Source organism: Magnolia sinica, chromosome 17, assembly GCF_029962835.1.
Source record: "Magnolia sinica isolate HGM2019 chromosome 17, MsV1, whole genome shotgun sequence".
Classification (NCBI taxonomy): Eukaryota; Viridiplantae; Streptophyta; class Magnoliopsida; order Magnoliales; family Magnoliaceae; genus Magnolia; species Magnolia sinica.
Window position 1 is genome coordinate 48,169,418 of NC_080589.1, and position 26,114 is coordinate 48,195,531.

The 26,114-nt window shown below is 41.8% G+C and overlaps 1 long non-coding RNA gene across 1 annotated transcript; it reads left to right on the forward strand.

The window, feature by feature from the left end:
* The first annotated feature begins 24,846 nt into the window (after positions 1-24,846).
* On the forward strand, positions 24,847-25,644 carry LOC131231368 (uncharacterized). The gene is made up of 2 exons (XR_009164336.1): positions 24,847-25,182; positions 25,288-25,644. It is a non-coding gene; the product is annotated as an uncharacterized LOC131231368 (long non-coding RNA).
* Positions 25,645-26,114: the final 470 nt, after the last annotated feature.

A 26,114-nucleotide genomic window follows, 5' to 3' on the forward strand; every position in this document is an offset into this window, starting at 1 on the left:
GTTAGCTTGTGTAGAACACACATATGTCAAGGTGGGCAGCCCAAAGCCTAGAAAATGGACAATTAGTGCGCATATAAACAATATGGTGGCTTGCAGAGGGCAGCCCTATGGTTTAAAATGGATGAACTATGTGCATATGATACACCCATCAAGGTGGGCTTCAAGGTTTGGGTCAATCCTTCTAGCATCAATGGGGGCCTAAGGAATTGGGATAACCCAATAAGGTGAGATGGATCATACTTGTACTAGTGGGGGCCCATCAATTTGGGTTAACCCACAACAAGGGGAGATGAGAATGGGCCTAACAATGGGCCTTAGGGAGATTACAATGTGGACATTTAACCACCATTGCTCCTACAATGTGGACCTTTAACCATCATTGCTCCCAAGGCTTGGCCCGTTTAGAATCTATCCTATGATGGGGGCCCAAGGTCTAATATTTGCTAGGAATGGATGATCATCATAAATGTTATCGCATCACACAGGCCTCACATGCATTATATTGGGTCTCACACAAGGCCTTGTATTCATCAATTGGGCCTCATCATATAGGCCTTATATACATCACATTGGGCCTCACACATGGGTCACATATACATCACATCGGGCCTCATCACATGGGCCTTATATACATCACATTGAGCCTCACACATGGGCCATATATACATCACATCGGGCCTCACACATGGGCCACATATACATCACATCGGTCCTCACACAAGGGCCCATGGGCTAGGCACAAGGGATGGATGGTGAGTGCATCACATACAACGTAGTGGGCTTGATGGGGCAGCCCATATAGTCTAGAAAATGAGTGGGCAACATGCACAATGTACACATCAAGGTGGGCCTCATAGGTCAGCCCAAAGGTCTAGAAAAAAATAGATGGACAATGTGCCTACATTACATACATCTAGGTGGGTCTGTTGCACCACAAAATGGGCCTAATGGGGCAGCCCTTAATCTAGGAAAAACGGATGGGCTGCCTGGATATACAATGCATTCATCAGGGTGGACCGCTGCCCTGGATGGTAGGAATAATAACACATATATCATGGTGGCCCCGCATCCCACGAACGGTGTGGATATACATCATGGTGGGGTCCACGTCCAGAGATGGACTGTGCGAGTACAACATATGCATCACGGTGGAGTCCCACCGTCTAGCAAGTTGGACAGTGTGAATACAACACATACCTCAAGGTGGGCCCCACCCTCACAAGTGCAGCACGTGTGGGGTGGGTCCACGTCCAACAAACGGGTGGATGGTTGGATAGAACACATACCTCATGATCAGACCCACAGAACTTGCTGACGTTGGTACAACGGCTATATAGCATGTGGGACCCACTGTCCACACGGCTGGACGGTGTGGATTTCACATGCACATCATGGTGGGCCACGGATGGATAGCGTGGGTGTAAAACACATACATTACAATGGGGTCCACGTCCCAGCTGGACGGTGGAGACCCCACACGTGCAGGGTGGGTCCCACCATCCCAGGGACTGACGGTGTGGATGAAACATATAAATCAGGTGGGCCACACGTGTGGACAGAACACATTCATCTGGTGGGTCCCACATTCCATTGCTGGACGGTGTGGACTGCAATGCACACAGTAAGGTGGGTCCCATGGACCAAGCAGATATTTGTGTTTTCTATCGTCCAAGCCTACTGGACATCCTCAGACGGACGGCCTGGATGATCTCACGGTGCATGGTGGGGTCCACGCGGGTGGGCCACCTGCTTGAATGCAAGCTATTATCTATATTTTTCCTTCTCTGGGCTAGTCCAAGCAGGCCATTGGTCAGTGGCAGCAATGGGGCCTGCTCCCTGGACAGTGTGGATGTCCTGTAAATACATCAAGGTGGGGTCCACGCAGGTGGGCCACCCCACCCAGGAATTAGGCTAATATTTGTGTTTTCTCATCAATAGCCCTGCATGACTGGCCGGTCATGCAAGCCCCAAACGGCTGCAGGGTGGTCCACTTGCTGGACAGATGGATACAATGCATACATCAAAGTGGGGTCCACATAGGTGGCCCACCCAGCTTAGAATCAAGCTAATATTTGTGTTTTTCTATAGCTAGGCTAGCCCAAAAATTAGGTAGCATGGTTGTTGGATGGTGGGCAGCATGGTGGGCCGATCCCACTAATGGACAATCTGGATGTTACATGCATCATCAGGTGGGCCACACTTCACCATGAAAGAGAGAGAGAGAGAGAGAGAGAGAGAGAGAGAGAGAGAGAGAGAAGCACCCACCTCAAGATCTTCTACTCCCTCCTATAGGTTTTAGAGCTCCAAGAGGGTTGTTTTGATGGTTGATATGGGTCTTTGATGGTTGGATTGAGAAGGATCTAAGGTGGAAGGGGTTGGATTTTCTCCAAATGGTGGGACGTCCAAGCTCTTGCAAGAATGGAGAAATGAAGAAGGAGAGGGAGGGAGAGAGATAAGAGAGAGAGAGAGAGAGAGAGAGAGAGAGGAAATGATGGTGTTGTAGGGTGATGATGGCTAGTGTAAGGTAATCATGGCTAGCTAGTAATTATTACATGTAAGAGAGGCATGGGCTAGGGTGACATCATCCTACCCTAGGTAGGCTAGGGTGATGTCACCATCATAATTACTTTCTAGGAAAATGCATTAGGACACCTCGGGTCCCACAATCATGCGATCAACAACCATGATAATGCATGTGCCCTAACTTATGATTTAAGCATCGGATTGGCGCACGAGACACGTCGTCGGAACTGCGGTGACGGCGCAGTCGCAATGGCATAGGTCTCAGGTTAAGTCAACTCGGGTTTACAGGATGTGAATCAAGGTCACGTACAAATAAAATCTACAGGTCACAGGTCGCTGGAATTCGACCCAGAGGACTGCGGGATCCCACGGAACGGTGAGATGCTAAGACACAAGCCTAACATCTCTCCCCTCCTAATAAAAATTTTATCCTCGAAATTTGTACTACTATGCATCTAGTCATAACTCATAAGGGAAAGGAAGGGGAAATCATAGCATCGTATATATATCAGAAACAAAATATAATAAAAAATCACAACCTACCCTATCCCTGAAGAATTGCGATCATTTCTTGTAATATCTGCTGTAGCTGATCTACGCTCATTGATACGGTGGGGGCCGCACAGGTCTCAGACGCGAGGGCCGCTCGGCTTGCCCACTCAAGTGCCATGTCCTATAGGAACGAGGGCCTATTAGCCTAGAGCACTCTCGAATACACACACGATAGGGAGCTATATCAAAAGTTTCTAAGTTATTCAAACTTGGGGATCTAATCATTCTAAGTTCTCAACAATCATACAGTGAAGGGCAGTTATTGGTAAATATGTGATGTCATGCCCAGGTATTCCCAAGTTATGCTCTAATACCAACTCCTGTCACGCCCTAAACTCAGAAACCGGGCTCACAAAATTCCCGATCGCCGAATCCGGCACCGATAGCCTCCTTAGTACCCCATTCTTACATCCTGGCACTCAATTTCGTTCCTGTGATCCTACAAGGAAGATTTTCAAAATGAATTTGTTTCATAATAAGCATAACCCATAATGACAACAAGGATCAACACTACATATCCACTAATATCAAAAACTTTTTGGTATAAGGTATGAAAAGTAAATACAATATAGATATCAAAAACTCTAGAAGCTCAGCTGCACACTCCTACCTCAGATTGACTACGTCCTATCATCACTTACATGCATCTATCGTGCATAAGCTTATAAGAAGCTTAGAAGGAGGTGTAAGTGTGTGCGCAATACAAGTGCCAAGTATACAATACAAGTCCATAATATCGAAAATACTTGTAAGTTCATGAGTCATACGATATCAGAGTAAGCAGAAATACTGGCAAGTTCATAAGTTTTACGATATCAGGGTAAGAAGAAATACTGGCAAGTTCATGAATACTATCAGCCTTATATAGGCTATGCGATGCAAAGACATAATAAACCAATGTCATATACTAAGGGTGCAATGCAATATGCAATTCAAAGAAATGATAAAGCGGGAGTGTGTAGTCGGAATGATAGTGTGTAGTATTGCAAGCTGTGGGGTTCATCGACGACATTGTGAGATTGCATGGTATTTCAATTTCGATCATTTCCAATCGAGACCTCAGGTTCATGTCTTAGTTTTGAAGGAGCTTTCAGAAGGTGATGGGGTCTGCTTTGTAGTTCAGCACCACATATCATCTGTAGACCGATGGGAAGATCGAAAGGGTCAACCAGATCCTTGAGGATATGCTTTGGGCTTGCATGATTGACTTCTCGAGTAGCTGGGATGATCATCTATGATTGGCTGAGTTCGTATACAATAAAAAATATCAGGCGACCATTGGCATGGGTCCTTTTGAGGCATTATATGGCAGATCGTGCAGATCTCTGAGTTGTTAGACCGAGGTTAGAGAGCATCGTCTCTTAGGTCCCGAGCTTATGTAGAGGACATCAAAGGCCATCAATATCATCAAGCAGAGGATGCATACAGTTCAGAACCGACAGAAGAGTTTTGCTGATCGTCGGCATCGTCCCTTAGAGTTTGCCGTTAGGGACCATATGTATCTCAAGGTCTCACCCATGAAGGGTGTTGTTCAATTTTGAGCAAAGTGTAAGCTTACCCTGAGATTCATTGGACCTTTCGATATCATTGGGTGATTTGGCATCGTGGCCTATCTGCTTGCCTTACCACCTCAGTTGTTTGGCATCCACAACGTTTTCCATATTTCTATGTTACGGAAGTGTGGGTCAGAAATCGTTCCTGTGATTGATTAACAACCCTTGGAGGTTCATGAGGATACTTCTTACATCAAGCAGCCAGTTCACATCCTTGATCGAAAGGAGCAGGTCCTCCGGACCAAGGTCATCCCATTGGTGAAGGTGAAGTGGGGTCATCACAGTATTGATGAGGCATCTTGGGAGCGAGAGGCTGAGATTCGTGAACGTTATCCCCATCTCTTCGATGATTGATTCTATTTTTTATTGTCTCTAATTATATATGATGTTATGATTTCTCTTCCATAATGAGTTCTGTTTAATTGCATGATAGTGTAAATTTCGAGGATTAATTGCATGATAGTGTAAATTTTGAGGATAAAATTTTTATTATGAGGGGAGAGCTGTAAGGCCCATATCCTAGTATCGTACCATTTCATCAACTCTCACGATCCTCTCTGTCAAATTTTGACAATCCGCGACCTGTAGACAGCGATTACGCGTGACCCTAATTCGAATCCTGAAGACTTAAGTCGACTCAACCCGAAACTTATACCCCCGTGATTGCACCATTGCTGTTGTTCCAATGCCATGTCTTGCACACCAATGCGATACCCAGACTAGGACTAGTAGGCCCGCATGTATTTTGAGGAAACACCGCCCGTTGCTAATCCTGAGAGAGGAATCTCTACCCAACCTATCACATTACTAGTTAAGTACAACCCATACCTAGCCCATTCCTCTCTTACCAACAAAGCATGATAACCCATACCTTTCTCATTCAAAAGTCAACTCTCATGTCACTCCTCTTACACCACCATACCTCTCATCTCATCTCTCCTTACACACCCATCATTCCTCTTACACAACACCACTCCTCTCTCATTTCACTCCATCCCATCTCATTTCTCTACCCAAATCCCTAGCAATAAAGAGAAGAAAACCCTAAGGGAGAAAAAGAACCCAAGCTCAAGACCGACTTTCCTACCCCAAAATCTCACTATCCAACCATCCAAACTTTATCATCCAACATTGATAAGAGAGCTTAAGAGCCAAGGATTTCAATGAGCCAAGAAGAAGAACTATAGGTGGGTGATCTTAGGATTAGATCTTGATTTTGATGCATGGGGCAAGTGGGGCCTGCCGGTTAATGGTAGAGATCCCATATTGGACCCAAAGTATGGCCAATGGTCCACCACAATACATATGTTTATTCCATGATGGGGCCATTCTCCATGGACCCCACCATGATGCTTATTTTGATAGAAAACATGTAGTGGTCATCTAGACCATTGATCTTGTGGTGGGGATGGTATCCCCACCTTGATTTCATATTTGTAGGCCCACATGTGGTGAGACCCATTTGATGTATTTGTTGTAATGCTTGGAGGGGAGCTCTTAGTGGCTGAGCTCTTCCCTCACACACACGCTCTCTCTCTCTCTCTCTCTCTCTCTCTCTCTCTCTCCCTGTTGATGGCCCACCTCGATGTATGAATTTAATCCACGCTGTCCATTTAGCGGACCAACCCACTATCCAAAACCAGGGCCCACCTCGCTGTCACGTCTAGCCGTCCCACCCTGCTACCCATTTTCAGGCCGACCTGGACTAAGGGAAAACATAAATGTCATCTTAATTTGGGGAGTGGGGTGGCCCACTCACGTGGACCCCACCTGATGTATGTGTGGCATCCATGCTGCCCGTCTAGTGGGCAGGGTCCACCTGGCTGTTCATTTTGGACAGGCGTGGACGAAGGGAAATCATTAATATCAGCTTAATTGTGAGACGGTGGGACCCACCTGATGTGTTGTATCCACACCGTCCAGCACATGGGATGGTGGGACCTACCTGATGTGTTGTATCCACACCGTCCAGCATGTGGGACGGTGGGACCCACCTAATGTATGTTTTACCCAAACTGTCCAGCATGTGGGACGGTAGGGACCACCCGATGTATGTTTTGTCCACACCATCCAGCACATGGGACGGTGGGACCCACCATGATGTAATGTATTCACACCGTCCAACATGTGGGACGGTGGGACCCACCATGATGTAATGTATTCACACCATCCAGCACGTGGGACGGTGGGACCCACCATGTGCACGCATTTTATCTAGGCCGTCCATTGGCTGGACCGTGGACAGACCCAACATGTACATGCATTTTATCCAAGTCATCCATTGGCTGGACCGTTGGTAGGCCCACCATGTGTATGCGTTTTATCTAGGTCATCCATCAGTGGACCGTCCAGCTGGCCCACTTGCTGATGTTTAGGCCCACCTGTTGATGTGTGAGGCCCACTTACTGATGTGTGAGGCCCACTTGTTGTATATATGAGGTCCATGTGATGAGGCCCATTGTGATCTATAAGGCCCATGTGTGAGGCCCATTGTGATTTGTAAGGCCTATGTGTGAGGCCCATTGTGATGTGTAAGGCCCATGTGTGAGGCCCATTATATGTGCGAGGCCCACTGTATGTGTGAGGCCCGTTATATGTGTGAAGCCCATTATATGTGTGAGGCCCATTATATATGAGAGGCCCATTGTATGTGTGAGGCCCATTACGTGTGTGAGGTCCACCATGATGTGTGAGTTGTATGCACACTATCCATTCATTTAAACGGACCATGAACCGCCTTAAGCAGGCCCACTAAGATGTATATGGTACACACGCAGACCATCCGTCCTTCTAAAGATTTTTAAGGGCCTAAGGCCCCATTGTGATTCCGATTCCAATCCTAAATGGACCATACCATAGGATAATGGTGGTTAAATGTTCACTGTTGTAAACTTCCCTAGGGCCCATTGTTAAGACCATTTCCACCCTTACCTTATTGGGCTAACCCAAACCGTTGAGTCCCCACTGATGTTAGTATTACCATTGGGCTAACCTAAGCCATTGGAACCCAATTGATGATGGTGCTCTCCATCATGCCTTGTAGGAATTATGAGACCCATATCCTAGCCCGTACCATTCCGTAGGCTTCCCTGGTCTTTTCGGTCAAATTCCAGCGACCCGCGACTTGTAATCAGCATTTGTGCATGACCCTGACTTGCATCCTATCGATTTGAGTCAGTTTGGCCCGAGACTTGCACCCTTGTGACCGCACCGTCGCCACGGTTCCGACGTCCCGTCCCGTGCACTAAGGTGATACCCGGGCCAGGAGATGTGGGCCTGCGTTCAGTTTGAGAAAAATGCCGCACGTCAGAATTTCGAGAGAATCTCTACGAGACGTCACATCAATCAATCGAAGTGTACATCCTATCACAAGTACAAGTCAAGTACTAGCAACCCATCTCTCTCCCATTCCCAAAGTCAACTCTCTCTCTCCACCCATCCCTTCCTTACACCACCATACCTCTCATCCCATCACTCCATCTATCACCACTCCTCTCTCTGTCTCATTTTCTCACTTCATCCCAAGCACCATGAGAGAGAACGTCCAAGGGAGAGGAGAAAGCTAGATGTGGCCCACCTTCCTACACCCAATCCAACCCTTAAATTATCATCTCCACCATTGAAGGAGCTTCTTAAGAGCCTTGGAGCATTAGGGAGGAAGAAGAAGGAAAGGTGGGTGTTCATGGTACCTTTTCTTTTGATTTAGGGCTCACAAATGGTGGGACCTATTTTGATGTATGATTGTATCAAGAGGGACCCATAGTGGCGGGGTCCCTTCGTTACTCCGATCTCTCTCTCTCTCCCTATCTATCTCTCCCTCTCTCTATCCTTTGGTGATGGAATGTGGCCCACTTATGAAGTATGTATCATATTCATGTTGTCCATGCGTGGGACCCACCATACTATGTGTTTTATCCTTGCTGCCTAGCAACGTGGGACCACACACATGGGACTCACCATGTGGAAGCTGATTGGCTGGAGTCTTTATAGCAGCTATATTGCTATTGTATTGACGTTACCAAGTTCTGTAGGTCTGACTAAGGTATGTGTTATTCAACACCATCCATCCATTTTGCTTGAAGTGGGACCCCACCTAGATGTTTGTTATATCTTCATCGTCCATCCAATGTCTTAGCTCATTTTAGGTGTTACTGAAAAATGGAGCTAATCCAAATCTCTGGTAGGCCACACCATCAAATATAATTATTTTAATATTAATAAATCGTTAGGGCCCGCTGTGACGTTTCTATGCATTAAAACATACCAATATTGGGCTCATTGGACCTGTCCCGAGCTCGGGAACCCAGTAGGCGGATTGGATCGCCCTAATGTGGGCCCCACCTATGAAAATCCTAAGAAAAATAAAAAAATACGCAGAGGTTGCTGCTGCTAGCGTCTAGAGGACGCTACAGCAAGCAGCATCCTACTGCTTGGAATAGGCAGGGGCAGTGGGCCCCACCACAGGCCCCACCATGATGTTTGTTGAACATCAACACCATGCATTTGAAGGGTCCCCTTTAATCAGCGGGTCACCCCAAAAATCAGTCGTACACGGAACTCAAGTGGTACACACTACAAGAGCAGTGGGGGATTGAATGTCTGCCATTGAAACCCTTTTTGGATCATAGAAGTTTTGGACCAATATAAAATTTGTTTTTCCTCTTAATTCAGGTCTTTATGACCTTATGAACAGATTGGATGGAAAGTAAATGTTATGGTGGGCCCCACATGGGACCCACCTATGTTGAAATGGATTGGCTAGTGTTCGTTACACGGCTGTATAGCCGTGGTATTGACGTTAGTAAGTTCTTTGGATCTAGCACGAGGTGTGGGTTATATCCCAATCGTCCGTCCGCTGAGGACGTGGACCCTACCACCATGATGCTTGTGGTTTGCATCCAACCGTCCATCTGTTGAGGCGTGGGGTCCACCCCACATGTGTGACACGTGTGGGTAGGTGGGACCCACCTCGATGTATTTATTCTATCTGACCATCCATGAATTGGGACGGTGCCGTGGGGCCAGTTGATGTATGTGTTTTATACACACCGTCCATTTCGACGGTGCTAAGTGGGGCGTGCCATGATGTATGTGATTATCCTCGTCATCCATCTGCTAGGGATGGTGGGCCCCTTGGTGCATTTATTCTATATCCAACCATCTATTGGTCCAGACGGTGAGGCCCACCTTGATGTATTTTGTGGCCCATTTGGGAGGCCCACCTTGATGTATTTTGTGGCCCATTTGGGAGGCTCACCTTGATGTATTTTGTGGCCCATCTGTGAGGCCCACCTTGATGTATCTTGTGGCCCATCTATGAGGCCCACCTTGATGTATTTATGGCCCATTCATGAGGCCCACTTTGATGTATTTATGCCCATCCCCATGAGGACCACCTTGATGCATTTGCAGCCCATTTGATGAGGCCCATTATATTATGCACGGGGCTTTTGTGTGCGGCCAATGGGATGTGTATTGGGCCCTTATGTGAGGCCATGGGTCCACTATATGTTAGGCTCTATGTGGGCTACTCCTTGGGGGCAATGTTGGTTCAATGTCTACATTGATGGGTGATGATAGTTAAATGTCCATATTGTGACCTTCCCTTAGGCCCTTTGTTAGGCCGTTTAGCACTTCCGATTGTTAAGGCCGATTGTAGGTCGAATGTCGAGGTCAATTTCGATTATCGAGGCTGATTGTATAGGCCGATTATCAATGCCGATTATGGGTGCCAGTTGTCGATACTGATTATGAGTATATGACAACATAGCATAATGATACATGCCCCATACACATCACCTGCATGTTTGTTATGAGATGTGATTGATCATTGCATATGCCATAGGGCAGGTTGTTTATGGGACTTCCTGAGAGATGGAGTTGCCCCACATCAACGCACGATATGTGCATGATTGATGCATGATTGGACTGTGTGATTCATGCATCTTACATTTTATGATATGACTACCGTACGCCCTAGCGGCATCAGGGCCGCGGCCTCCATAGGCATGTCGTGGATGGCCAGATGAGAGACTGAAAATATTTGGTTCTAGCATCGGGCCGTCATAGATGGCCCTAGGTGAAAATATCTAAACCCACTTGGTACCGAAAGATGGTCCAATGTCTAAACCGAGTGGATATATATGAGCGCATGAGGGTCGTATACTAGTAGGCCGCGTCTTCCACTGTGTCATGGTCGGTTGGGAAAGGGTGTGGCCTTACCCACCTGAGAGAGTAGGTAATGTTAGGTTGAGTCTGACTAGCTTGAGGAATGGGTCTGCTATCAATGAGCCGGGCCTGATATTGGCAGACGGATAGTGAGGTCTCTTCCACTTGCCTAATTATGCGCTTGAATAGGGGTAGCAGCTAATGTGGAGTGTAATAGACCCTGATGATGACCCCGGTGCATAATCATTCATTCATTCATTCACTATCCACTTGGGCTGGTGGTGAGTAACTATTTGTTAAGTGTACCTTCATAATGGCCAGGATTTTGGTTGGGGCACGCGACCAACTTGAGATCAGGAGTCTATCACATTGAGTCTGACTATCCAAATTTAGGTATGGGATTGGTTTGGATAGAAGTCCCTTGTGATGGACCTCACAGCTTGCGATATTACGTACTTTCCCGACTTCACTTCACCTTAGTCATTTCATTCACACAGCATATTACATTGCATTCGCAACATTAACATTTTGGGTTACTATATTTCTGCATTTATATGGCTTAGATGAGGTTGCTGGTATTCGTGGCTCATCAAGATTTGCATATTGTATTACATTCTTGACATTTGATATTTGGCTCATTATGATCTGCATTCCGTACTTTGATATTGTATGACTCATGGATTTACCAGCATGTTTCTGCTTACTCTGATATCATATGATTCATGATCTTGCCATTATTTTCGACATTGTATGATTACGATATTGTATTAAATACTTGGCACTTATCTTGAACACACACTTTCACCACCCTCTAAGCTTTCTATAAGCTTATGCATGATAGTTGTGTGGAGGTGGCATTAGGTTACAAAAGTGTGGAGCTAGGAGCATGTAGCTGACTTCTGGAGCTTTAATTTTCGATATATGTATTTTCCTTTCAGCATGGTATTCAAATGTTTATATTAGTGGATGTGTGATGATGATGTTGCCTTTGTGATTTGGGTAAACTTGTGGTTATGCTTATTACGAGATAAAAGTATATTAAAAAATCCTTCTTGTAGGATCTCAAGATCGGAATCTGGCATATGGACGCTGGGAGCCGAGAATGGGGTACTACAGAGGCTGTCGGCATCGGATTCGGGGGTCAGGAATCTTATGAGCCCGGTTTCCAAGTTTGGGGCATGACAAGAATTATCCAAACCTTGGAGCCCACCTTGTGTATGGATTGGGCCCTATAGGAAAGCCTAGTTTATTACATGATAGAGGGGGTGGGGAAGCCCACTTGTTGTATATAGTTTCACCCTCTTAATTCACCTTGTTGTATAACCATTAGACTCACGCATAAGGCCCATTCTTGATGTAAGTATAACGCATAAGCCATCCATTATTTAGTACATCATCATCCCATGTTGTAAATAGAAGAATATGTGGTATCAGATTTGATATATCCACTGTTGAAGCTTATCTCAATTCTTGGGTTAGATCCACTATCCTTGCAGGGGACCCAGCCTTAGGATATATAATATGCTAGTACATTGAGTAGGTTATGATAGTCTAAAATGGACCATTCCATATAGACTTTTATATGTCTAGTGGGGCATATCGTTCAACCCCTACTCTTGTAAGTGACATACTGGTTAAGGCTGATCATCGCCTGCTATATCTGATAATCATGCTAGTGTACTTAGTCTAGTAAGACATACTGAGAACATGCTTAGTACTGCATCTTGATACATGCCCATATGCATCATTTATATGCCTATTATAAGGAATGATTGATCATAGCATTTGCCGTTGGGCTGAGTTATTTAGGGGACTCCTTGTGAGATGGATTTGCCCCACATGATCACGCGATATGCACAGGTTTGATGCATGACTGGATGGTATGACTTATACATCTTGCATTTTGTGTGACATGATCACTTGGTGCCCTAGCAATATCTGGGTTGTAGCTTCCACAGACACATCGTGGATGGTCAGATTGAATACTGAAAATATTTAGTTCTAGCAATGTGGACACTTAGGATGTCCTTGGGTGAAAGTTCTAGAACCCTTATGGTACCAGGAGGTTGCTTCAACATTGAGATCGAGTTGATACATGAGCACACGAGTGCCAAATACCAGTAGGTCGTGTCTTCCACTATGTCGTGTTCAGTTGGAAGGGGGTGTGGCCTTATCCACTCGAGGGTAGGGGACAAAGTTAGGCTAAGATTGACCAGCTCGTAAATGAGTCTACTATCGATGAGTCGGGTAGATATCGGCAGACTATTGGCCAGGCGGGTAGTGAGGTCTTTTCCACTTGCATGGTTGTGTGTGACAGTTGGGACAGCAAACCCCAGTGATATCCTAGTGATGAAATGTACTGATATATGTACTTGATTAGAACTAGCATGTTTGCGTTGTATATTGCATATGACATTTGGCTACGTAGGCCTTTCATCGCATAGCCTTAGTGTGGCTGACAACATTCATGGACTTATCAGTATTTCCACTTATTCTGATATTGTATGCTTGGTACATGCATTGCGCACATATGCACACACCCTCTAAGCTTCATTGTAAGTTGCTGGACGATCGTTGCGTGTAGGTGACGTTACGTCGTAGCAGCACTGAAGCAGGAGCCCGTAACAGATCTTCTTGGAGCTTTTGGTTATACTTGTATTTTCCTTTTCGCATTGTACTCAAAAGATTAATTATATTAGATATGTGGTGATGTTGTTTTTGTGACTTGGTTATGCTTGTGGTTACGCTCCTTTACACAAAAAAAATCATATTGATAATCCTCCTTGTAGGATCCCAGGATCGGAATCTGGCATATGGGTGCCGGGAGCCGAGAATGGAGTATTACGAATGCTATCAGTACCGGATTCGGCGATCAGGAATTCTGTGAGCTTGGTTTTTGAGTTAGGGGCATGACATTTGGTCCATTCAAGGTAAAGCCTTTTAGTATTAGTGAACATCTTATATGGATGATGATGGTGTTGGTGGCAAGCGGTGTTGATGGTGAGTATTGAGTGATGCAAAAGTGATGTATATGAACAGTTACCTGGATCAGTAACACTGAGCATGACTCCACTCCAATATCAAATAATGACGATGGTTCATATTGTTCAGGCGACATGCATTGGCATTTGTGGTGATGACAAAGTTTGATGATGAAAATCATCAATGGATAAATGCTCCCCACAATTCGATGAATCAACAACAATTAAGAAATAAGATGACATACACTTACATTAATATTCTTAGAATATGGCCACCAATGATGGACGTTGATATTCACATGAATGTTGTCAAATTAGGCTGCTGATATTCTCTCATTTTAGTCATTAATGAGAACACTACTTAGAAAATCAAGGGATTAAAGAGCCATTTCTCTCATCTTTCACAAAAAGAAATAAAAGCTCAATTTTATAAACATAATCAACTATTAATTACAATTCTTTAATAGTATTTATAAATAACTCCTAACCCTAATTAGTCTAAAGCCTTCACTTTACATCCTAACTTCTAACCTTAGTTATCTATTTCAACAAGATAACAAAAAAGAAAAAATATTCATTATTTTAGTCAAAGGCCCATATATGCTTAGAGAATCAGCCATATTACTCATATAATTGAAATTGCGGGTAAACTTCTACAAGTGAGGCTTGGATATAAGTCTAATTGTCTTAGATGGGGGTGAATAGGATTTTTAAATTTTTTTTAACTCTTTTTGCAAACACTTACTTCTAATCACTTAGCTAGAGAGATTTAACCTAGAATAAGTGTGTAAACAAATTCATGATAGTGATATATATAGTTGTGGCATATTATCAAATATGTATTGTGCAGGAATCATTTAAAGCATACGAAGTAGTTAATTGATCACAAAACATGAAGTAAGGCATTCAACACATTGCATAATGATATATAGTGATTTGGCTACGTGCCTACTCCACTCCCGGCTGATGCACTCTCTCCTAGAGTGTACCGGATTTCACTATCCAATAGTTTTAAATCAGGTTAACCATGAACCTTTACAACATACACAAGGTTACTAAACTTGACTAAACAAGGTACTTGACAAGCCCTATAAGAGAGCTACAAGTTCTACACAAGAACTACAAAACAGTCCTACACAAGGACACTATACGTATTCTCCCATCAGATGCCTATGAAAGGGCTTAGTGGTAGCTAAAATCTAAATCCCAAACCTACACAAGGAAAGGTTTTCAGACACTAGGTAGACTCGATTACTTACATAGAATGGAGTGAGCCCCGTTCAGCACATTGTGAAGATCTTCTTATTTGTTGAAGATTCTTCAACTCCCTTGAATTGCAATCGATTATAGATGCTCCAATGTTGATGCCGAGGTTGGTAAGTCAAGGGTTTTGGTAGATCCCATCTAGTTAATGATGTGTCTTTATGAGTTAGAAGGGATTCCCCAAACTGAGCATTCAATGTATCCAGCATAGAGATTTGCCTTTAAGATGTGTTGTTGGAACATCAATAAATGCAGGAGTTTATAGTTCAATCTAAGAAATAAGTTTCACAATGATTGCATTTAAAAATGGATTGAATGATGAACTCCTATGAGGAAAGAGGGCTTAAGAGGAAGGGTATTTAATGCTGAAACAACTCTCTCAAAGTTCTCTTCAATGCTCACTTGAAAACCTAGAAGCAACCACAATCCTTATATAAAGTAAAATATCAACAGTTAGAAAATGGGCAGAAAACTATCAGTTTCGATGTTATCGAAATGTCTTCGAAGTTATAGAACCTTGCACAAGATTTTCAAATAGGTGCTTGATAGTTTCTGTCCGATGCCATTAAGTATCCTTCGATGTCGTCGAAGGATGACTCGATGTCATCGAGATTTTCCTGAAAATACTCGTTGTTGCTGGACTAATGAAGTACATTTACAATGTCATCGAGATTTGAATTTTGATGTTATATCGAGGATTTATATATTTTCCTTTTTAAAACTCATTGGACCATTTGGTCTTATTTATGATGTCATCGAACATCCGTTCAATGTCATCGAGATTTGAACTTCGATGTCATTGAAGGTGCTTTGATGTCATTGAGAATTTATACATTTTCCTTGAAAGCTTGCTAGAGATATTTAAGCCATTTGCGATGTCATCGAAGCAGATTTGATGCCATCGAACCTTAAGTTTCGATGTTAATGAACCACCTTCAATGTCATCGACAATATCTAGAAAATTTCAATTTAGTTGTTGGACAATCAAGGCTCAATTCTGATGTTATTGAGTTGTCTTCGATGTCATCGAAGACAATCCAATGTCACTCCGATGACATCAAAAGTAGAAGATTTTTCAGATGAACTTTTAACTCCAAATGCTACAAGGTTAGGCTTTTGACATATTTACTAAGGGGTGTTCGTAGATGATTTTGAGTAAGTATGGACCATTTTAAATGGAATTTTATAAACGTAGGGCTATGGTTAGGTTTGTGAGGCTTGATTTACCTTTGTATCGTACTTGATCCTCCCAACTTGATGAGTCTCCAATCTTGACTTCTTCATTCGGGGCTCACTTGACTCTAAGACTCATATTTTATGTTAATTGACAAACAATGACACTTTCAATAATGTCAAAATTGCATGAACTTAGGTTCATTGGAAAGCTAACTTAATATGATTAAAAAGGGACAAATGTTTTAACATTATTTGAAATTTGAAAAATAGGTCCAAGATGGTGACCCATGTGAACCTTCACACGATCTCTATCATGGCCCTTTTGCCTACTTACTGGGACAACATCAGAGCAGTTGCATAGTGTAGGGAGCATTATTTTCATGGTAAGGCTAAGCCGATTGATGGAAAATATCAAATCCTGTTAGAATACACGACGATAAAGGTGCAACGAGTAGCTTTAACAGAAAATGTAGTGTGTTATACATTGAGCTAGTAATTCACTATAGTCTTTGGATGATAGTCATGTTTTAGGGATAACAACAACAGGCTTGAGATGAGATGTCATTCTCACAAATATACTAAGGAAAAATTGTTAACTCCCACATTCTGGTCCCCCACAGTGGTAATGATGTCCTCTCTAATTTGGATTATTGCATGTACCTTCCCTCATTCTATATACTGAATGACAGAATACCTTTGTTTTTATAATTCATTTTTCCCACCACATTGGGTCCACTTTCATGTATAAATGGTATCCAACCCATGTGTACGAGTAAATTCTGTGGGGCCCACCATGATGTATCTGTCTTATACGTGCTGTCTGGGCTCATTTTATCCAAAGCTCAACTGGACCACACACAGGAAAGAGTGGGGATTATGACATCCACCGTTGAGACTTTCATATGGCCCACAGCGATGTTTATTTGTCACCCAACTTGTTCATAAGCTCACACAGACATGGATAAAGGGAAAACACAAATATCAGCTTGATTCGAAAATTCTGTTGCCCTAAGAATTTTTCAACGGTGGGTCTTCGATTCCCACTGTTTCCTGTGGTGGGGCCCACTTGAGCTTTGGATATGCTTCCATTTGGACTCATGTCATAAAATGAGTTGAGAAATAGATGGCCTGCATGGATAAGACACACATCGCAGTGACCCCAGACAGTTTACACCAACGCTGAGTTACCAAAGTATGCAATTCACCTTCTCGAGCAGGGTCATTTCATCATAAATGCTGGCGAATCATTGGAACAGGTTCGGGGAATCTCTAGTGAATCTGAAGACTAAAGGAGAGATACTTGTAATAATTCAAACCAAAAGGGAGGCGTTTACATGAGAATAACAACTTTGAGGTGATATCTCAAACATGATGTCATGCACACCAAACGGCTACTATCATCCAAGAAATAAAATGATCGATGACAAGACATGAATGCAGTACATGGTCCAGATTCAAGTGACGAAAGACGGCCTATATACCCATGGAAGAACCAGACAACAGCAATAAGTCTGCTTTTCCTCGGGTGGAAGAAAACACAAAACATTAGTTCAAGGCATTGAATGCTGATTTTATTTTTTTGGCTTCTATTAGTACGCACTGAGTATGGATTCAATGCAGATTGCAATGAAAGCATGAGATTAACGATTGTGGTTCAAGAGATATATAGGTGTGATGATGACTGATATCTACGGTTCAAATCACCAATTGATAGATGATCCTCGTAATTGGATGACAAATCATCGGAAATTGGGAAACAATAGGATACGCATCTATGTTGATATTTTTGGAAATAGGGTTTCTAATGATGATGTACATTGATATTTTTACAGTTATATCTACCAATCATGTCATTGATATACTCTCTAACTTAGCCGTTGACGAGAATGCTTTGGACAATTAAGGGATTTATGAATACAGACTCAATTTTATAAAATTAATCAACTATAAATTATTTATAAATAAATCCGAACCTAATTAATCTCAACCCATCACTCTACATCATAACTTCTAATTATGTACCCATCTATTCCAACAAGTTATTAAAAAAGACAAAACAAAAATCTGTTATTTCCACCACAAACTTGTATATGCTCAAAAAATCAGACATAACTTACCAATATAGTGTTAAAATTGTATGATCTTTTACTTGTTGAAAAGATAATAAGCAAATGGAACCATTTTTCACATTATTTTGACATCATTTAATATCCTAAAAATAAGCCACATACAAACAGATGAAAATAGTATTTAAATATTTAACTTTATTATGATAACTAAAAGGTATAAGAAATTTTTTCTTTAAGATTTGTGCGTCGAAGATCGATTGAGGGAATGAGACAGAGAAAGAGAGAGAACCAGGGGTTAGGAGAGAGGGAGAGATTCGAAAACAAAGAATTACACACACACACACAAACCCAGTTTTAGTTAACCCTGGCAAAGGTTCCCCCCAAATGTTGGTTATGCCCTGTTTTGTTGCAGTAATGTCTTAAGTTATATACTGTTGATTAGAGATGGGTAGGATTCTAGGATCATGGATTTAGGTTGTCCAGTTAGATTTTTTATTTTTTTAAAATCACAAAGTGCTATTTTAAAGTTCTGACAGATGGTGGAGATTCACCATTCTTTGATTTGCGGTGGGCCCCACTTCTAGTGTACATTTGTTAACAATGTGGCCCACCCTCGTAACACTTGGTTAATGGCAGATCTTATCGTACAAAGTTAGTCCTCTGAGAGTATATATTCCTAAGTCTTCAAGAATTAAATACATCAATTTCGAAATTTGGCAGTGGGGCCCACCTTGTCAGGTGTTGTTATCACGTGGGGCCCACCAAAGATCATATATTTCCTGCAAAAGACTATAACACTGGGGGTGTAATTTCCTCATAACCACCGTGATGGTGAGTTGGGTTCCACACAAAAAATTTTTCCATCACGGCCCACCCCATGATCTTGCAGATCATTCTTTAATTATTGAGGCCCACCACTAGTACAAAACAAGAGGAAATATATAATAGGTAGAATGCATACACCCTACCAAGTGAAAAAGGGAGAAGCCACCTAATCTATAGGATCGCATGGTGGGGCCCACTTGTCAAATCTGACGTGGGGCCCATTATCATTTCTTGTTATAGCATGGATTCCCCCATTAAACGAAATTTCCTTTTTTAATCACTCGAATTGAACAAATCCACCAATCAACGAAAGGATCCAAAATAAAACTCAACAACAGGGCCCACATGTACACAAAAGAAAGTGGGACCCACACGTTGTCCACGTAGACAGTGTGTGGGGCCACGCATGCTGTCCTTTGGGCATTGTGGGGTCCATCTTGATCTGTGCACAAAATATAATGTGGGGTCCGCCATTTGATTGGGTTTGACCATTCCATCACATTCATCTGTAAAGAGTCTCGAAGCCTTACATGCATGATGGACGTACGATGTGTATACTTGAAGTAATCTCGTAGGGTCGGCCCACCAAATTCTCCCTATAATATAAATTTAAAAAAAAGGAAAAAAGAAAGTAGAAAGCCCTAATTAGCGCGACTCTCTCGCTCTCGCTATCTTTTCCTCTCACTATCTCTCTCCCTCTCCATCTCCATCTCCGCCGTCTCGTCTCTCCCTCTCCCGTCCTCGATCTCTCTCTCCCATACTCTCTCGATCTCACACCCTTCCTCTCCCTACCCCTCTCGATCTCCCGCCCCCGCACGACTCCCCTCTCTCTCTCTCTCTCTCTCTCTCTCTCTCTCACACACACCACACCACCATCTTCTTGGCAGTGCAAGAGCTTGAAGAGCTCAATCAGCCTCCATCGAGATCGAGAGACAAAGTTATTGGGCATTTGGAAGGAAAGCGCTAGGGCGCCTCTATCGATAACATGCTCACATGGAACTTCTGATTCCCATCGATCTCTCTGTACAAATCATCGAATCAACGTAAAATGGAGAAAATCGATATCTCCTGCTTCTTTTGGATTATACAAAGGATTAGGGTTTTCATGTTGGGACCTCGAGCACAACATCCAGGTCAGTGAGTTTTCCTTAGATCTTAAGATCTTTTTCCTGTGATGTCTGAGTTTTCTGCCCTTCTACTTTGATTTTCCTTGATTTCTTGTCAGATCTAAGGTTCTTATGTGATATATGGTGTAGATATCATGAAAAATGAATGATATCTTTTTATAGATCACTGATAAAATGCTCTATACCCTATCCATTGTCTTCCTATGGTGATGCTAACACTGTTAATGATGTTATGGAATTTGTACTTCAAAACATCACAGAGATGAATAAACTTTGGGCCCGAATGCATCATCAGGTTAGTTGAAATTTTAATTTAGAGAATTATCGCTATTGTGTTTGGGCACAAAAAGTAAGTGCATGCCATAAATGAAAAACTGAAGCATGGGGGTTTGTGAAGGGAAGATGCAGTGCAGGTTGAATTTCATGCTATTCTACATGTTTGACGAAATTCCTCAACCAGACTCTATTTGTCACCAATGAATCGTACCAGCTCCAAGTTGATTTCCCCAAGCATTACCTCATGGAAGCACCTCAAGTCAGAAAAAAATTCTTCTTCTTCTTTTTTTTTTGTAGAAATTGGTTATCTGAAATGTTGATCAATTGCTTGAAATCTCTGACCACATAAGATTTTTTAATACAAAAAAGGCTGACCAATTACTCAACTCTGTATTGGATTGTTATTGTAGGGCCCCCTAATCTCTGATCAAACAGCTTGTGGGGCCCACTCCTGGGCTTTCGTGGAACCAACTCCTAGGTTGCAGCATCATGCGTCATCGAGTTCAAAATCAAAATGGACATTTCCAATTACACATTTCTTAAGTTGCTTATGTTTTATAGTTATCTGCTCTAGGAGTAGCTGAATAATTTTTAAGACCTACGACAATCCACTCAAATATCTACATTTCCTACACATTCGGCTTGAGATTAGTTTGCTGTAAAATTGGCTAATTTGTAGTTATAGTTTCTCTTTTCTTTGGTTTTTCTTTTCCTGTAACTCTTTTGGCTTTTGGCCTTTTGTGCAATAAAATCTTCTAAGTTAAAATAAAAATAAAAAAATCATCTCGTTGACCTGTTGGTAAACAAGGGGCTTGCTATCCCCATATGCATGCTCTCCACATGCAAATGCAGCGGAGTGCCAACATGGCTGGTCCACTCATCAGGCAGCCACCCCTATATGAAAGCAAAGGATATGGTTTAAGATAACTTGCCAACAATGTTAAAAAAGAAGAAGAAGAAAAAGAAAAAAGAAAGATTACTTGCTAACAGTCAATTGTCAACATAGATAAATCTATAAGTCCTTTGGAGAAAATCCTTTCCTTAAAATGCTTCCTATGATGGTGGATTGTTTAAGATTAACTTGCCAACAGTTCACTCCATGTTTCAGGGAGGACAAGTGGTCAAGTACACTGCCATGTTAGCTTGTGGCAACTATCATGGAGTTGTGGGCTTTGCAAAAGAAAAAGGCCCAGCAATTCCCATTGCCCTCTAGAAGGTATCTATTTGATGTATTTGTAGATATCAACTCAAATTTGAAGTCCTTGTTAATTGGGAAATCGATTATTTATGGTTAATTCTACATTGTGGCTCATCCATCAGCAAAAGAGTGACTATTTTACCTCCATTTGTTGCCATTCTGAGACACTGGCAGCCACTTTTGGCAAGTATTCATGAACTTACTTCTTCAGATGGTCTGAATCCCCTCGTTATTGATGATCATGCTTTGCTAGCAGACGCACTGCCTCTTGAGGTGATTGAACTTCCACACTCCTATCTCTTTCCAGTTCCATGGAAACTGCGAGTTGTATACTCCCATTGAAGAGTTTTGTGATTGAATTCTATACTCTCTCACAGTTTTAATCCACTATATTTCTTCCCTGCCATTTGTAATTGATCTTAATTGGATTAGTTGAGAGTTTTCACTGCATGAATGCTAATAAGATTGATACTTTGTAAAGAAATTTGATATAATTGATGTAATTAGTGTTTCTTCCTGGTTCTTGTGATGTCACTCTAGCGAAATCCATATCTAGATAATTAGATTATTAGATGTAGCTATGTCTGGTAATATATAGTATACTGGAGCTTGTCATGACCATTATGCTTGTGAAAATTTTAGGGAATTCCACAAATTATTTTGTTGACGCTATACTGTTTTATCAGTCCAACTGTTTTTGTTTTTCCTAAAAATTGGTTTAAATTTCTTGTGTATTTCTTCTGTGGAGGTATTTAATTCACTTATGGAGTAGGTGCAAATGTTGCATGATTAAAATCATGTTCCTTTTTCTCTCTTAGGGAGGAGGATGGTGCAACAATGTTACGACTTGCCTCTTATGAAAAGAAAACCATTTGGGTTCATCCAAGAAGACTAGGTTTGATATCTACTTCTCCATGGCTAGAGGGAATGCCACTTTGCCTGCTATGGAAATGACCAAGTGCTTCGACATCAGCTAGTAAGCCATTGTTATTAAGGTGTCTCTTGCTTGAATTTATACATTAAGGATTTGTTATCATATTCAATTTGTAAGATGCTCCAAGTGTACAAGTACGAGCTTGAGCAAAACCCAGTATAATTTCTATTCTTGATCCCATGAAAGGTGAATGTTGATGCAGCAGCAGTTAAAATAGTCATGGCTGGAGCTGGATGTGAAAATGGTAGTAAAGTGGAATAAGTGAGAAATGGCCTTCATATTGTTATATTTAACATTGTTGCTTTGTGGAATAAAACTATAATTTCTCACATGTTCTTTCATTTTGTGTTTTCCCTTGTCGAACTCACAACCTTTCTCCATCCTCAGATGACATATGCAGTAGTTGTTGCATGGATTTTGAATGCTACTCTAGTAGTACCTCAGATAATCCTGCTCTCCTCTTTTAAATAAACCTGAAATGCCAGCTGGAATAAATCTGTGAAGTTGTTGATAGCTCTACAAGGCTATTACCAAACATTCTTTTTGAAGCCGTCTCTGTTACAACTAGCTTCATTGCTCCTTATTACAGTGCCTGCCATGAAACCAAAATGCATACCTGGTTTGACCCAATTTTTATCTTTTTATTTTTTTAGCCCTGATTTCTAGTGAATACTTTTGTCATTGGCTTGTTGATTTTACTCAGCCTATGGAATTGATTATTACATAGCAGCTGTGGGAGTTTCGTGCTCACATTGCCTGTCGTAGGCCCGATGAAGGAGAAGGGTTGCATAAGGTTGGCAGCCAGCATGAAACTTTTTCCACAACTTTATCATTGATTTGGTAGTGGTACTATATTCAAATGATCGTGCTGTTGTTTAATTTGTTGCTATGGGAATTATCAGCAACTGAAATTTTCTTATCTCTTGAGAGTTTGGTCTCTTTACTGATTGAATCTTGACATTTTCTTGTTCCAGGTGCCATTTACCAAATTTATATATTGGAATGGAATACATGCGGAAACAATTTTAAACTTGCTGGATAGGTGAAATTCATGCTTCTTGACATCATGCAGTTGTGATTTTATAATGGTAACAGATTCATAAATTTGTTTAGTTAATTCACTGTTCACTTATTTTGTGGATTATGGTCCTTGTACAAGTTGATCTGGACAAGTTGATGTGGAAGGGAGATGCATAAAGGCCCTACTATATGTGTTAAAATCTTTAGTACACAATGAGTTGAGATATGCGCTGAGTCTAACTTATCCGAGGCTCATGAAATGCGTGTCAAATGTTAGTTTCACTTGAGTAAAGGCAAATCGGGGGATTGCCTGGTGCATATTATATTCTTTCATGTATTTGAAGGACGAGAAATAAATAGCTTTGGTGAGCTGTTTGTGTTCTAATTTCTAAATGAAGTGAGGGTGGTATGTTCATGAGTTGGACCTGAAGTTGTGGATGTTGGACTGCAAAAACAGGTTGACTGGGCTAGTGCCTGGTTGAGTCATGCTAAATTGTACAGAGTCGGTTGAGTTTTTTAGCCGAATTGACACGACTCATCAAGTCATGACTGAGTCATGCTGGCCAGTGAGTTTCTGTGAAACCGGCTCTTGGAATCTCTTTGAACCGAGTCGACTCAACATGGTTGAGTTGACCCACCAAGTTTTAGTACTATGATCTCTAGATGGATGGCTCTGATTGATGCATCACTTGCTGAGTGTTCCATGGATGGAAAGAGCAGTGTATGTTCGTTTGACAAATTTTTTTCTCCACATGGAGTGCCCGATGCACACAGAACAAGGAAACACCTAGGTAGAGAAGCAAAGAAAAACCACTAGCATCTAGATTTATAAAAGACTCTAGTTGTGGTTTGATATTTTAGCCCCCACAATTAGGTTTTGAGGTTCTTATATTCAAAGGATGTGGGGGAATCTCTTTTAAAGTAAGGTTAGGGTTATATTAGGAAAGTGAAAATGTGGCTGCTGCTCAAGGGCCATCTCTGATTTCACCCAGAATTGCCAACCAATGGCTCTGTTTTCACCGACGAAAGCCAACATAGGCTTACATTTTACCCACAAGCAACCTCTCCACTCTAGTTTTTTCTTGTACCCTGGTGGTCCTTTTAACTATTAGTAGTTCACTACTTGGGAAATAATTCAAATCATAAATGAATGTTCCATCTATTTATTTTATTTATTTTTTTTCCTGTTGCCATTTATTTTGTATATTCATGCCTATTCCTTATTTTGGAGCTAATTTGTTCAATCCCCATTCGATAAATGGTTGTCATGGCTTTTCGTGGAATGCATGTGTCATATCATTATTCAGGATTGTCCCAACTATTTGGCATTGGCTATTGAATGCGTCTGTTTCTTCGTGCTTGTGGTGGTGAGCATCTTCTTTGTTGCATCTCATATATGACGAGTGAACTGTGACATTCTGTTTGAAGCTCAACTTTAGGGAACTATTCAGGGCCACCTACAAATATTCAACATTGAGACGAAGGCAAAAATGAAATCACATCAGATTCCTGAGCAGGTGATAATGTCATCCACTTTAAACTTTATTAGCTCACTTTTCTATTTGTTTCATAGGTTGTTTCGTTTCTCAATTAGTTTCCATGCTATATTGTTATATTCACAGGTTGTGTTTTGGAAGTGGATTACGCCAAAGATGTTAGGGCTGGTCACACAAACATCAGTGTATCATTGGTCAATAGAAGGTAATAATGCATTTTTCTTTTCGTACAAGGGTTCTTTTGAACTACATTCAGTTTCTCACTTTTCTTTTTTGATAGATCAATTTATATTTCAGTTAGGAACTTCCATTACATTGTTGAATTGCTGGCTTTAAATTTTACAAAACTTATTTGTAGGTGATTCAGAGTGTATAAAGATTTGTTTCAGATATTTTGATATGTAACCATGTGCTAATATTTGTTATATGTTCTGTACTTTAATTCACAGAAACTGTTCAATTAAGGTTTGATTTATTTCACTATAGGCATTGTCTGCCTATAATATGTTAGTTAAAAACTGAAATAGGAAGCAATTTCTTTACAGTATATGCCTAGGAGGGCTTCCATGAATTTTATTTATTGCATATCATATACCTAGAATAACTAAGAGTTTCCCTGTATCTTATTGGGGTAAGCTGATATGGATTCAACACTGCCGTATCAGCTGATGTGAAACTGATTTTCTGAACCTCACTCAGCAGGCTATGCATCTACCGTGGCTACAGTACCAATGGCTACGGTCCTACTGTGGGGTAGTCGTATTTAGCTACGGATTTTATCCGTAGCTTTTTACGTAGACAGTGTGTGGGGCCACGCATGCTGTCCTTTGGGCATTGTGGGGTCCATCTTGATCTGTGCACAAAATATAATGTGGGGTCCGCCATTTGATTGGGTTTGACCATTCCATCACATTCATCTGTAAAGAGTCTCGAAGCCTTACATGCATGATGGA